Here is a 13,721-nt window from a genome sequence, read left to right on the forward strand (position 1 = left end):
AGGAATGGGCTTACCTGAACTTTTCTTGTAGTGGATGTCTAAAAAACAAAACAAAGCCCCTTCAGTGTTCTCTTAGAGTGTTTTATGTCACATCACTTACATTACTCCCGTTTAATTTTCCTGAGAGCTCTTTGCTGAAGTTCTATAACCGTGCTTCGTTACAGTGTCTCATTATCTATGTAGATGGCTGTTGTCAATTTGGTTAAAACTGAATTTCAGTACGTGTGGACGGATAACATTAATAGAACAATGAACTGGGTTGTGTTTGGGTTTTTTTAAACGTATTAAATTTCTAGATTGGCTCAAATTAGACTTTTCTTAGAACTAAGGAAAAATAATCTCAAACAATAGAGCTTTGACTAGCATTCCTTGATCTGAAATTGCCGGTTCATCCTGCTTCATAGACTTTATATAATTTGACCTTGAGTGAAAGAGCTTTCATTCCTGATAGAAACTAATTGTATGTGTGGTGTTCAAATCATAGTGTTAAAATGAAATTAGTACTGCACAGAGGGGATAATACAAGGAAAAACATACTGTCTTAATGGGCTATAAACCTTCTGAGGGAAGCGCTGTTTTCAGACCAGTGAGATAGCCGTAAAGTCATCTTTACTATCTGTGATTCAAGTATACCCCTGAAAGTTATAATTTATACCTTAAATAAAAAAGACTATAGAGACTGAAATCTGCGCTCTGATTCTGCAAGATGTCTTCCTCTGGGTCAGCAGGGTCGGCCAATGTTCTTAGGCTGCTCAGGAGCTGTAAAAGCTTCCTAGAAAAATTAGTTAAGGGCACATGTGCCTTGTGTCATGGTATTTGCTAAAAACCTCCTTGCAGTCAATTGTGTGGTGCAGAAAGATGCCATGAGGTTCTGGGCAGTGTGCACGTTTCAGTAACGTGACGATAAGCCTCAGAGAGTCCGTGACAGTGTGGATTACAGCTGCGATAAATTAAGTATTTTAACAAATTTTAATGCCAAGGACTGACATATAAAGGTTTTAATATGTTCTTTAGAAAGTCAGCTTTCATTACATTAATACGAATCTTTCCGTTGTGCTTTCTTTCCTTAAGAGCACATGTTGTAAATTAATGCAGTTTCTATCTTGCTTTTTTTGCAGCACGCTTCACTTTCAGTGTACACAGTGATCTGATCTCAGCTTGTTTGCTCTAAAGATAATGTAAGTTTTGCCAATGACTTTGACAAAGAAAAGCACTTTGCCCAGTAATTGCTTGTAATATGCAGATATAACTATCTATAATAATACGTGCTATATTTTAAAAATAGAAGGAACAAGAAATGTAAAGCTGGAATACTGAAGAACTCCGAGGCTTCAGTTCTCGTCTGTGCTACACCACCCCCCACCACCCCCTTTTATACTGGTTAGCTCTGGGAACGTAAAGCGCTCTTGAAATGGTACAATTATAAACTTGGGTCACTTCAAGTTTGCTTTACTGTGACACAAGGTAAAGAAGCCTTTGTGCACCAGGGGACAGGCACCTAGGAATAAGCGCTGCCCCTGCTCCTTCCTTAGTCTACCTATATCTACAGCTTCTGGGCATATATTCTTTAGGCTCTGCGCACTTCAGGTAGTTGCACCTCCAGCTGTGGAGATCTCCGAGGGAATGTGACAGAAGAGGAAAGTACAAGAAAAATCTGTTGTAAAGATCTTGTTAAAATTTGGAAATAATTTATTGTCTTCGAACCCTTTTCTTCTGTGAATAGCGACGGGCTATTGAAGGCCGTGTGTTACAGAAGTGGTGGCTCTCCAGCGCAGGAGACCTTGTGACAGGGACTGTTCCATGCTTTTGCATCAGGCTGAGGTAGGCTGTGCTTACCGAACTGCCATCCTGCTCCAGAAGGGTCTGGTGCTGCCTCAGTACTGCCTGCCCTTGGGGTGGGCTTGACTCAAACAGTAGACAATAACTAAGAAAAGCGTTGGTTTAAAAGAAGAAAAGTCTGAGCTGTAGACCACTGCTGCTTCTGCACCGTGAGGAAAGGAGACTTCCAAGGATGCACGGGAGCCTTACCCTGCCCGTTGGGTGGTAGCATGCCCAGTACTCCAGCTTTCCAGTTATGCTGGAGCACAGCTGGGGTGGAGGTGGCTGCTCCTTGTGACTCCGCCGCTGACTGTGTGTAGCAAGCACTGTCACCGCATCCCACCGTATTTTAGCTAGAGTGGATATCATCCTGGCCAGGGCTCACAGTGACCTGGACTAAAGCACTAGGCGAGATGTCCAAAAACAAGTGGCAGGTGTACGGGGACTGAAATTATCAGTTGGTAACCCCCCACGTGGGTGTGAAGACCTTCACTAGTTTGGGTATGGGAGTGAGAACCTAACCTGACATGTCCTTTGTGTTTTCCATCCTCTGTTTTGGAAATATTACTCAGCAGAATGAAACAGGATGAAGTTTGTACTGCTTCTGAAAATGAATTTAAATGTGCAGTGTCCAGGTAGCTTTCTAGAAACTTTGAGGTATCAGATACGATATCCTGCCCTCTGGCATATCCAGGCATTTAGAACGACTACTGCACCAGAATTATACCTGTTGCTTCTCCCATGATATGCATTTAGTAGGGATTTTTTCCCACTTTAAAGCCATTGAATCTATTTTTTAAGTGGAAAAAGTCTCAGCTTTTATTTAAACAAACAAACTTCTGTCTTCAGAGAAAGACTTGCAAGTGTAAAATCAAACTGAAGGCAGGAAAAACAAAATTTTGTCTTGGACTTTCCTGTAGCGTGTTTCAGATGAAGCCAGTCCAAATATTTGTGCACGCCTAAGGCTGACGATCACGATTAGGCATAGTCCTGAGACCAGAAAATGGAGATGACTGTTTGTATTGGGTCTTTCCCCTTATCTTGCTTTGTTGCAGAAAGAGTGAGAAACGATAACAAAAGGACTTCCTGAAAAGTGGCTCTGGCAGACATGCCACCTCTGCAGAGTTTCTGATCCAAAGCCACTGTGATGGCTGGAGAGGCCGGGGTCCCCCCCTCGCTGCCATGCCAGTGCACTTGCCCCCATTTCAGCTCTACTCGACTTCTTCCCATCCTTTGCACCCAGAGTGGAGAAATCTGGCAAGAGGGCTGACCAAGGGAAATAGGTGTCATTTTCCCTTGTAAGTTAAGGGAAGGAGGGAATCTGCTCACCCTGAATGTTTTGCATGCCCTTTTTCACACAGGGAACACCTACTCATTGCCTAACAAAGCATACAAAGTAAATGAAAGAAGCTGATGGCATGAAATTAAGTTATCCACATCCACTTACACCCATTCTTTTTAATAGATACAGCAAATTAGGATGCTCTTCCTACTTCACTGTAGTGAAATTCTGGTGTTGCAGGTGCGTTTAAGAAGGAGCGTTGAGTCAGCGGTGCTTATCGAGAGAGCCCCGATCCTGCAAACCTCTCGTGAATGAGTAATTGCTTCATCCTCTTGGGTTCTCCAGAGTTCCTTCAGGCTGAGTAAAAAGGGCTGGCCCACTCTTAAAAACTGTCCTATCTCTTCCATACACATTCCTATTTCTTTGGCTTTCCTTGCTGAGGGGAGTTGTTCAGAGATTTTGATTAAAACTGTAAAATACATACTATTAATATACAATCTCTAATGGGTAAAATGTTGCTAAATTACAAACCATACTGGTTCACACCTCTGGACTTTTGTTTCTAATTTATTTCTTGTCAACAGCACAAAATGTCTTTGGCATCTTTGTTTAATGTTCACACATCTGAAACTGCTGCTGTGGCTTTTTCCAACAGGCCCTGGAGTTACACTCCAGTGAAATTAAAGGAATTCATTTGCTTATATCTTTGGCAACGGGACAAGAGAGTGGGTAAGAGAAAGTCTTTGCCAATTGTATAATCGTTTAGTAGTGATATAGGATAGTGAGGTACATCTGTGAATTATCAAATGATTGAATGAAGTACATTTATCTACATTAAAAAAACCCAACAAAACAAAACCAACGTAGTTTTTTTTTTAAAATTCACAGATTTATACAGGACCTTTTGGATGAAAAAAGACCATTTCTGTGTTGTAATTGTCAATTTGTAGTTGAAGGAATGCTTATTAGCAGTTACTAATAACTATACAAAAGAAACGTGGCAACTTTAATTTGCTTTTTCAGTATTCTACTCTGTTTTCTTCTAAAAGCAAGGATTGATGCAAAAGCATCACTGTTAGTAACCAAATCATTAACATAAAATGTCACATTTTGAAAAGCTGGAAAAGTAAAGCAGTCATTCCTTCAAACTGAAGGTTTTCTTAACTCTCACGCTGCTGTAAACTGCCATGAGCTCCGATGGCATTTGGAGGTATTTTTTGTTGTTACTTTCTGTTTCAGAGTGAATTGCGATCAGTGGCTAGAAGTAAGGATCTAACAGAAGTGCAGTATTTTCAAACAAAGGTGGGATTTTTCCATGGAAAATGGTGGAAATATGTAAAATTTAATTGCATGGAAGAAATGTTATTTTTTTACATTTTCATCAAGTAAGGACTACTGTAAAATCTTGAAATTAAGATTGCGCTTTATAAAAAAACCTTTTAAGAAACTATTAAAAAAAATGGTCCTATTCCTTTAAAAACAACTGAACTACAAATAATGGGTTTGATGTAAATTGACAAATTACTTCAGTGGATCTGAGCATGAATGCTGGTGTGGGCAAACAGCTTGGCTGTATGAAAATGAAAATGTTCATATTTTCAATTTAAAATGAGATCTAGAGAATATAGATACCCTCTGGACTGTAACGTGCAAGACAATTTGAAACAGATTTATGGAAAAATCCAAATAATTTGCGCATGAATTATGATGTGGCTATAACCCTATTGTTTATAGCTGAAATTTAAGATATGCCATATACCCAAAGTAAAAACAGTTGTGAGCAAATGGGAAATTTTAGTTCATTCTGCAGAAATATTGGATAGATACTGACGGTCAGTGAAGCAAGCTATTAGTTTGAGTCAGGTTCCACCAGTCTGTTCTACCATGAGCAAGGGCAACGCAAAACATCACTTTCAGTAGCGGAGTCTAAAGGTTTCCACTATAGAGCATCACCCAGAGGTAATACATTGAAACAGAAAAAGAATGCCCCTTTGTATGTTGATTGTTGGGAAAAAACATCAGAGGATTAAGACAATTGTACTTGGAATTACTTAAATCTTGAATTGATGTCACAGAGAATTCAAGCCTTGTTAATTTATTCAGTTAATTCTGAATTAGTTGAAACCTAAGGATAGCACTTTCTGGAGGACTCGAAAATAGCAACACACAAACTAAGAGGTTTTCTCTCTTTAGTTTCAGCAGTGATCTTACCTAGAAGGCTTAAAAAGAACAGCTCCACACTTTTCACACTGTATTTTATTATTTGGTGATTATTTGAGGGTAATCTAACACCTTAACTGCTTTCATGCTTTTCTACAGGCAATCTGTGACAAAGAAAGGCAACTGAGGAGATGGGAGCATTATCTAAATGATATGAGGATAACCAGTGGGGCATCCAAATGCACCGCATTAACCCCTGTCAATAATCAGAGCAGCAGTATTTATAATTGGCATAATGTGAACCCTGTTTCGGAGCATAACTCAGCACATATTTTGTTTCCTTTTTAAAAGGAACAAAAATCCTTATCGGTATTAATTTAACTATAGTATATTATGAACTTTTAGACAGGGAAACATATCCAAAAGCTTGTGGGAGTCCTCAAAAGGGAGGTATTCATGACAGTTCCAAAACTTTTTTTTTTTTATAAACCCATTATGTAAAAGTGAGAGATTGCTGGAATCAACATTTTCCCTTAAAAAGGAAAAAAAGTAGTCACTTTCCCTTGCAGATGGGAGGTATCAGGGAAGCAGCCTTAACCGTGGAAAGGGGATGGCTCTGCTGCAAGGGGTAACGTAAATCAGATGCGTCTCCAAAATTAATTCCACTACTTTTTTTTTTTTTTTTTGCCACTAGTTTCAGAATCATGGAAAAATAACCCATAAATAAATGAAAATGTGGTTGTTTTCTACCTTAGGGATAAAGAATGGATTAAATTTATTTAATTAAGTTAATCTGCTGCTTAAGTGGAAAACATTTCTTTGGTGGAGTAAACAGACAGGAAGGCTAAATTTCTGAAACTTTGTTAATGCCCAAGTTAAGCTACCTCAAATAAGTTTCCCTTTGATTCCTTGAGAAAGAGAGAAAGAGAGAAAGAGAGAGAGAAAGAGAAAGAGAGAGAGAAAAAGAGCATAGAATATTAGCCCTTCTCCATGGCCACAGAGATGGTGGGATGTTTCTTAATTGTGCAGAGCTGTTACCCTTTCACATCCTTTTGTCTTCAGATTCAGTATATGCTCAGTTTTACGATTTACTTTTTTCAATGTCACAGTCATGTCAACTGTTGACTGTCCTTCCAGTACAGAAGAACGCAAGACGGTGATGGTTGTCACTATTTACCATGCTTAAGGTGCTTCAGACAGGAGAAAATGCTATCGGAATGCCTGTTATGCCTATATTGTAAAATGAGTCCTTTTTCATGCAAGCAGAAGGGGGAAACTGTGAATATAACAACAAAGACATCACGTTCTGTATGTATGGAATCTTCCTCTCTGCAAAACCTACTTAGTTCTTGTTTAGGAAGGTAAGACATCATCCAGAATAAGAGTCCTGCATTGGTTGCAATTTTTGCGTGTAATTGCAATTTAAAGTTTCATGTTTTCTTAGTACTAATAAGAAACAAATGACAAAACCAGTTTTGTGCTTACACACACACAGAGAAGATTTTATCTCTGAAAGCAGAATTAGGGTGATTTTCATTCTCTTATCCACTTTGGATGTTTGGTTTGTTTATATATTTGATTTTGTCTGCTTGAAATCAGCTCTAAAAGAAACTTTCTGTGTTCTTCCTTCACTCTTAAATCTGGCACATGGAATGGAATCAGTGCTGGGAAAGATTATTTCTTGCAGAAATAATGAAGCAATAGGAACATGGTTGCTGCTTCCCCCCCCCCCCCCCCCCCCGCCTTTAAAGTGGATTTGAATATATCCCGTGGTTTGAAAAGATCATATGCTGAAGTTTCCGTGAAAAGTCCCATGAGGAGTTAGATGCTTATTCTTGGATTTATTTGAAAATGTTGGCTCAAGTTCGTAAATTTGATCTGTGGATAAGAAATAATATCAAATGTGGGGTAATATCACTCAGGACAGCAGGAACTGTCCACACCTCACTCACTGCAGGCAACAGGAGACAGCACAGATCAAAGGCAGACAGTGATTCAGACTTACTGTTTAGGGCTATTGATGGTACTGGCTGCTTAAAAACTAGTTTTGAAACATTTCTGTAGAATCTTTTCATGCGTAATCATTCTCGATAGATTAGTCACAGTCCCTCTCCTGTTACTGTTTCAATCCATTTTTTAATTTCTCTTTCCTCTTTCTTTGCTTCTCCTTTCCTCTGAACAAGTTTCTCCTGGACTTCACTTTTACAGAGAGGGTTCACTTAGATTCCAAAAAATGGTACCGGGTTCCAAAATGTATTTAAATCACGCCTGCCAAGCCCCTGCCAGCTGTATTTCAAGACTTAGGGTTACCTGGATGCATACCTGAGCATGTAGAAGCTGTTTTCATTCCAGTGGGTCTTAAAGCCCACGAAGCCTTTGCAGATCTTTTTCAAAGATACTACTGTGCAACCCAAAGTTACATTTAAGTTGAGCATCACAGAATAGTATGCACTGCCACTGTGGGAATACGCATCTTGGTAAAAGCTCATCTGTTCTTCTGCCTAAAGCATCTCGATGTTGGCACAAGTTTTGTGCTGTGAATCACAGTTATTGACCCACTCTGGGTGACTTCAGTTTGCTGCCTCGTGAACCCTCCATCAGCACTGTTAGATCATCGTTCGTCTTAACTACATGACCTGTATGTGATAGCGTTGGCCTGTGGTATCGGCAATGCTAATTAAATAACATTCTGATAACCTTTTCAAATGGGTTCGTTTTGATTCACAGAGAATATAGCACTGCTGAAGGAGCACTGCTTGCACCTCACGTGGATGATGCTCTTCTGACTGAGCAACACGGATGATCAAAATTCACTGCTTGTTATACTTCCCCCTCAAATTCAAAATTATTTTTTGCATCTTTTATTTAAATGCCTGAAGTAAATTTATATTTATAAAAATATTGCTGGGAAAAAAGCCTGAAAACTCATCTACATATTTCCAGAGTGTAAAAAACCCCAGAGACAGATGTTGCAAGCTCCCACTTATATTTATGAAAATTTAAAAAATAGCTAAGAAGCATGCTGAACTTTTGGAAGTGTGACTAAAGACTTGTGATGTTGGCAATACTGCACACAGCCTCAGGAAAGCTGTGAAATGCTTACTCAGAACAACACATGAGTAAAGACTGGGAACTGGAAGACTGAGGCAGAGTGCTGAGGGCGACATCTCAGCAAAAGCTGGTGGTGCCCCCATGGGTTCGTGCAGAAGCACACCTTGCAATTGTCCAAAGCAGATGAGGAAACCTTGAAAATGTGCTTTAAAGAAATGAGGAATCATAACACCTAAAAGGTGTTGGATTTCTGAGAGCTGACATTTTGATCCTTCACAGTCTTCCTGCTTGGTATCATTTGGGTTAAGGATATTTTAGGACAAGAAAGATCCTTAAAATCTCTCTTCCCTCTCAGCATAGCATGAAGAGGTCAGAGCTAATAACAAATTTGGTAGCTTTATGGCAGACTCTAGCTGTGACCTGTAAAATATGTGACACAATTATCTATATATCTCCTAAGCATATGCATTTTCTCATTTCTCTCTAGGCAATTCCTAATATAATTATGAGCCATGACATAAGGAATATAATCTTCTTGGGGTCAATGCAAATGTGCAATTGAGTGACTAAACGTCCTAATTGGGAATGGAGCACCCTGCCTTTAGTTGGCTTCTGCGTCTGACCTAACCCAAGGTGTAGAAAGACAAATGACGGTCATTCTGCTCCTCGTCACTGCACAATACTGGTGGGATATCTTTGGCAATAGAGCTCCAAGGGGACGTTTGGCTTCACTGTGTTGACAGCGAGGGTCATGGCTTTACTGGGCACAGACCCAGTTACACAGGTACCTTGTTCATCCCCATAAAGCAGGAAGGAAAGCATGGCTGCTCCTCCAGTGCCCCGCTCAGCACAACAAACACTGCTTTAAATAGGCAAGAACGCAACCGATGTGTTTATGAAAATATTGAAACTGCCCTGATTAGTATTTAGAAGGTTAAAAATTACTTAGGATCCATTTAATCAAAACTCTATTTACCAATTTCTTTGCAAAGCAGTATGCATTATCTAAATATTACAATCAGAATATTCTGTCCTTCTTGCCAATTTGCTGGTATCGGTCGTGTTGCTGATGAACAGTGACAAAAACAAACCGCAGCTCCCTTAGGGACTCTTGGGACGTTTGAGCTCTTGCCTGCTTGAAAGAGCTGGGAGAATAAATCATGTGAATCTTCTTCTAAATGTGGTTGTTATGTTCCACAAACAGTGCCTGTATTCTAATACAAGAATGTGATTCTGTGAGTTGCTGCTGATGGCTCAGATGCACTGGTAAAGGCAGTTGTGGGCTCAAGATTTCAATTTTAACTGTGAATCCCGATTTCATGGAACATGAAGTAGCGTAACCCTGGTTATTACTACATTTACAGCTGGTACCTAGGGTAAAGGATGCCCGACTTCATGGCCACGTTTCAGAATAACAGAATCCCTTATTTCCCTCAGGGGAGATGCAAAGCAAAGCATTAGGAGACCTACATCTCTGGTTCCCAGAGGCCCCAGAACATGGGCTGCCTTGGGACAGCCCTGGGACAACGTCCCAGCTTCCCGGCCAAGTACGTGGGTCAGCCTGGGTTACCTGGTTGTTTACAGCCTCATCCTTTAAAGCCACGGCAGCCTTCTCAGAGCTTGTCAAGCAACCTCTGCATTTTCTGGAACTGTGAAGAAGCTGGGAGTCCTGGTAGCCCCAGCACAGTTCTGTTTCCCAAGAAAATTCTGCTATGGTCCTGCTACTTCAGATAGTGCCAGCACGGTCCTGCACCTGGGACCTGTTGAAATGAGTTGTGCATCTTTGCGAGCTGGCTGCATCGACCTCCGTGTTAGTCAAGGTACAGCAGCTCTTTCTCCATGTAACCACCTTTCCACTTCAGGCCCTGTTAAGGGGGTGAACTCGCTTTGAACTGGGACAGCCTGGCGACGGCATTTACTCAAAGCAGCCAACTCTGACACCTGACCGAGTTTTTCTATTGCAATCAAACAAAATGGGGAACGACACAGCCAAACCGCACGTCAGCAGTCAGAAGTAAATACGACAAACTCTGCCTTAGCGTGTAGAGGTTAGTACAGTTCAGCAGCGTTGTTCTTCTGTGAACCAGATTCAAATAAGTGCAGAACAGTGCAGTGTGTAGTTTGTCACCTGCCTGTGTCACTGGTGAAATGCCACAGCCGCTGAGAAGCGCGGGAGGGATGCTGCAGGAGCAGGAAGGAGAAGCAGAAGAGACTGAGGACCTGATAACTGGAAACTAAAGAGCCTGGCAACCACAGATAAGCAGATGCTTATTACTTAATCTGTGAAGAAGTATCATGAGACAGGTAGCAGGGCTGGCATGCTACGGAATTTATTTAATATGTCATTTTTTGTTTTGTTTCTAATTCCTCTCTGGGTCTTAGAGCTACATTTTCGGAGAGGCAGAGACCTGCCCGTCAGTACGGGAAGGCACCGACTTTTGGGCGCTTGTGCTACAAAGCTCACAGGCTTCCTCCCCAGCTTGCAGGTTTTGTCATATCTGCAAATAAAACTAAAAGTACAGATGCTCTTTTTTGGATGCTGCAGTACCTACTCAGCCACAACTATTCAGTCAAAACCGTGGTCCTTGTTGAACAGATCTTAAGGAAGAATTCCCACTGGTATCTATAAATCTGACTTTTTGCAGGACAGCTGCAATGTGGGAAGAAATAGAGTTGACTGTGCCATATAGCTGGAATATAAGATGTCACCTCTGTTTCAAAAAAATATAAAAAATTGCTTACAAAGTCTGCTGTCCCTTAATAAATATACGTAGTGATAACAATAAAAAGCTTGTAATTACACTTGATCCTGTTCAAAGCTTGTTTCTGTTGACAGAAACGTGAAAGACTTGGTAGCTATAAGAATGCAAGGGTTTAGTAGAGGATGATTCTTTCATTGCAAAAGCATTGTGAAGGGGGAGAAATAAGCACATAAAGGAGACACATTATGGATTTCAACCACAGAAGCCAACACTGGAGTATTCAGCCCTGGGAAAGTCAAAGAATGGGGGATCTACTGTGTGTTTAAGAACACTGCGATTATGCTGTAGTTTATGTCTTGTGGCATTAAAGTAATCTTGTTAGAATCTGTTTTCTGTGTTTAAAAAAAAAAAAGAAAAGAAGTTTTGCTTTGTGCTTTGTAATGTTGAAAGCATTAAGATCCATAAACAATAGCATGGCTTAATCAAGTTTTACAATTGACTCCTAGAAGTATTCCAAAAGTTCCCAACGTTCTGGCAATGTTTCCCCTTTCCCATCTGCACCCCGCAATCCCCGCGACGTTCTCCTGGTTTCATCCGATGTGCACAAGAGTCTCCACAGAGATCACAGCTGCTCTGATCACAGTTATTCACTAGTGACACTGCTTTTTAGCACAAACTTAAGTTTTTTGGTAAATGAATACCTAGTCTCAGCTATAGCTTTTTGATATCGACAGGAGTCGTTCCGCTAAAGTAACTCTGGGGTGGTATTTTTTAAAATTTGTATAGGATTGAAAGCATCTATATTTTTACTTTTTGTGGTTTTATTGCAAAGTCAAAGTATGCGGTGAGTTATGTCTCATGTAGAACGCATCTGATTCACATACAGCTGGATGTCAAAATGCCCCCGTTGTAAGATTAATAGCTCTGTTGTTCGATTTAGATGCACCCTCATTTGTTCAGTTGCCCTTATCATCCAGCATCTCTGGTGAGTATCTCTTCTGGAACCTTCTCAGATGCTTTGGTCAGAGGCATTTGCAAACTTTGTCAGGAACACTAACCTTAAAGAGATGTAATTTCATTGTCAAGGTGCTTACAACAAGTACACAGTCCAATGTGTTGACAGTAGTCCATATTTTACTGAATTTTTCTGGGAAGCTTACATTTTTAAGTAAGGAATTGGTATGTTGGGAAACTTAGGGCCAGACCTTGACCTGCAGCATCTCCTGGTGTGCAGCGGTGTCGGTGTCTGGCAGAAGTCAGTTCTGGGTTTTTCCTCAAAGTTCTGATGGCCACTATGGAATGCTTCACAAGTTTAATCTGTCTTAAGGTTGCACATCTCTTTCTTGGTCATGTGAGTTGTTATTTTACATTTACATGTAAAAAAATGATGTTTCTTAGTGTAAACTTCCCTAAAGAATCTCAGCCTACCAAAGTGAGCGTATTGAGGGAGCTGGAGTTGTGCATTTCCAATAGAGAGGGTTGTTTAGGGTTTGGGGTTTTTCCCCAATTAGTATTTGTTCTGTTATATCTCTGGTCTGAAGCAGGTGTTCTGAGCGGGTCTCATTCTTTGCTGAATAAAGACAGCAGTTATTACCAGCCCAACCATGGCCCTATTTTTGATGTGAACAACATAACTACAAATGCTTCTTAAATGTTTTCATTAAGAAAATCATTTAAATATTGTTGTTAACAATTGGTGATTGCTTTATATTCTAAAACCTATCACGGTTTGCATTCCTTTTCTAAAGCAGTGAATAAGAGAAAATTATTTTGAATATGACCGGTAACTTGTAATTTATAGACAGGGTCAGAAAAACTTTGCTTTTGTGTTAGTTGTGGGATAGTTGCTTGGCTTAAAACAATATTAAAAAAATGCGGTATTAAGATGTAAGAGCAATTCTCTCAGGTGTCAGAGTATGCTTCTAAATCAGATGAGCCTGGCATACGCATTCCTTTAACGTAAAAGGGAAAATACTCAGAAACTTCATTATGCAAAATACGCAGAGAAGGTTTGGATGCCTTCATTGCGTCAAGCCCTTATATCCATGTCAGTGAATCCTAGAACTCCTTTTTTCCCAAATAAGCTTTCTAGCATTTGAACAAAGAAGCAAATGCCTTCGCTCTCATCTTTCTTCTTGCCCCTACCGTTTTTAATAATATATGTCTGACATGCTAACAATCAGGCACATGCTCATTCATTGTTGCCTCATCTCAGCTGCCTGATAATGGCTTAAGAGGGATGATGAGTGGAATTGCACATCAAGGATCTCTTTTGTTGATGGAGTAACCAGGAGTGCGTTTCCAATTTGCAGTTTGGCTCTGGGGCTTCAGAAGCACCATGTATGTTTGATATCCACTTGGTTGCTTGCCACCAAACTTGGGTATGAATCACTATGTTGTGAGAGGATATATGGGGAAAAAAACAACTACAACCAAACCAAACCAAAAAACAAAACCAAACAAAACGAAAAAAGAGGAAAAGGAAAAAAAAAAAAAAAAAAAAAGCAGGAAACCCCCCTTACTTTTATTTTGGAAATAGTAGGGTATCACACAGATTGAGAACTTATCTATTGCAAAACATGCGGAGGAGTGTGTGTGTGTGTGTGTGTCTGAGTGAGAGGGAACATATGTATGTCTGTATTTCTCTTTCATAATATCTCAAAGACAAAATAATTCATAATTTGATTCCACTGACTGTTTTTGAGTTA

Source organism: Falco peregrinus, chromosome 4 (assembly GCF_023634155.1).
Source record: "Falco peregrinus isolate bFalPer1 chromosome 4, bFalPer1.pri, whole genome shotgun sequence".
NCBI lineage: Eukaryota > Metazoa > Chordata > Aves > Falconiformes > Falconidae > Falco > Falco peregrinus.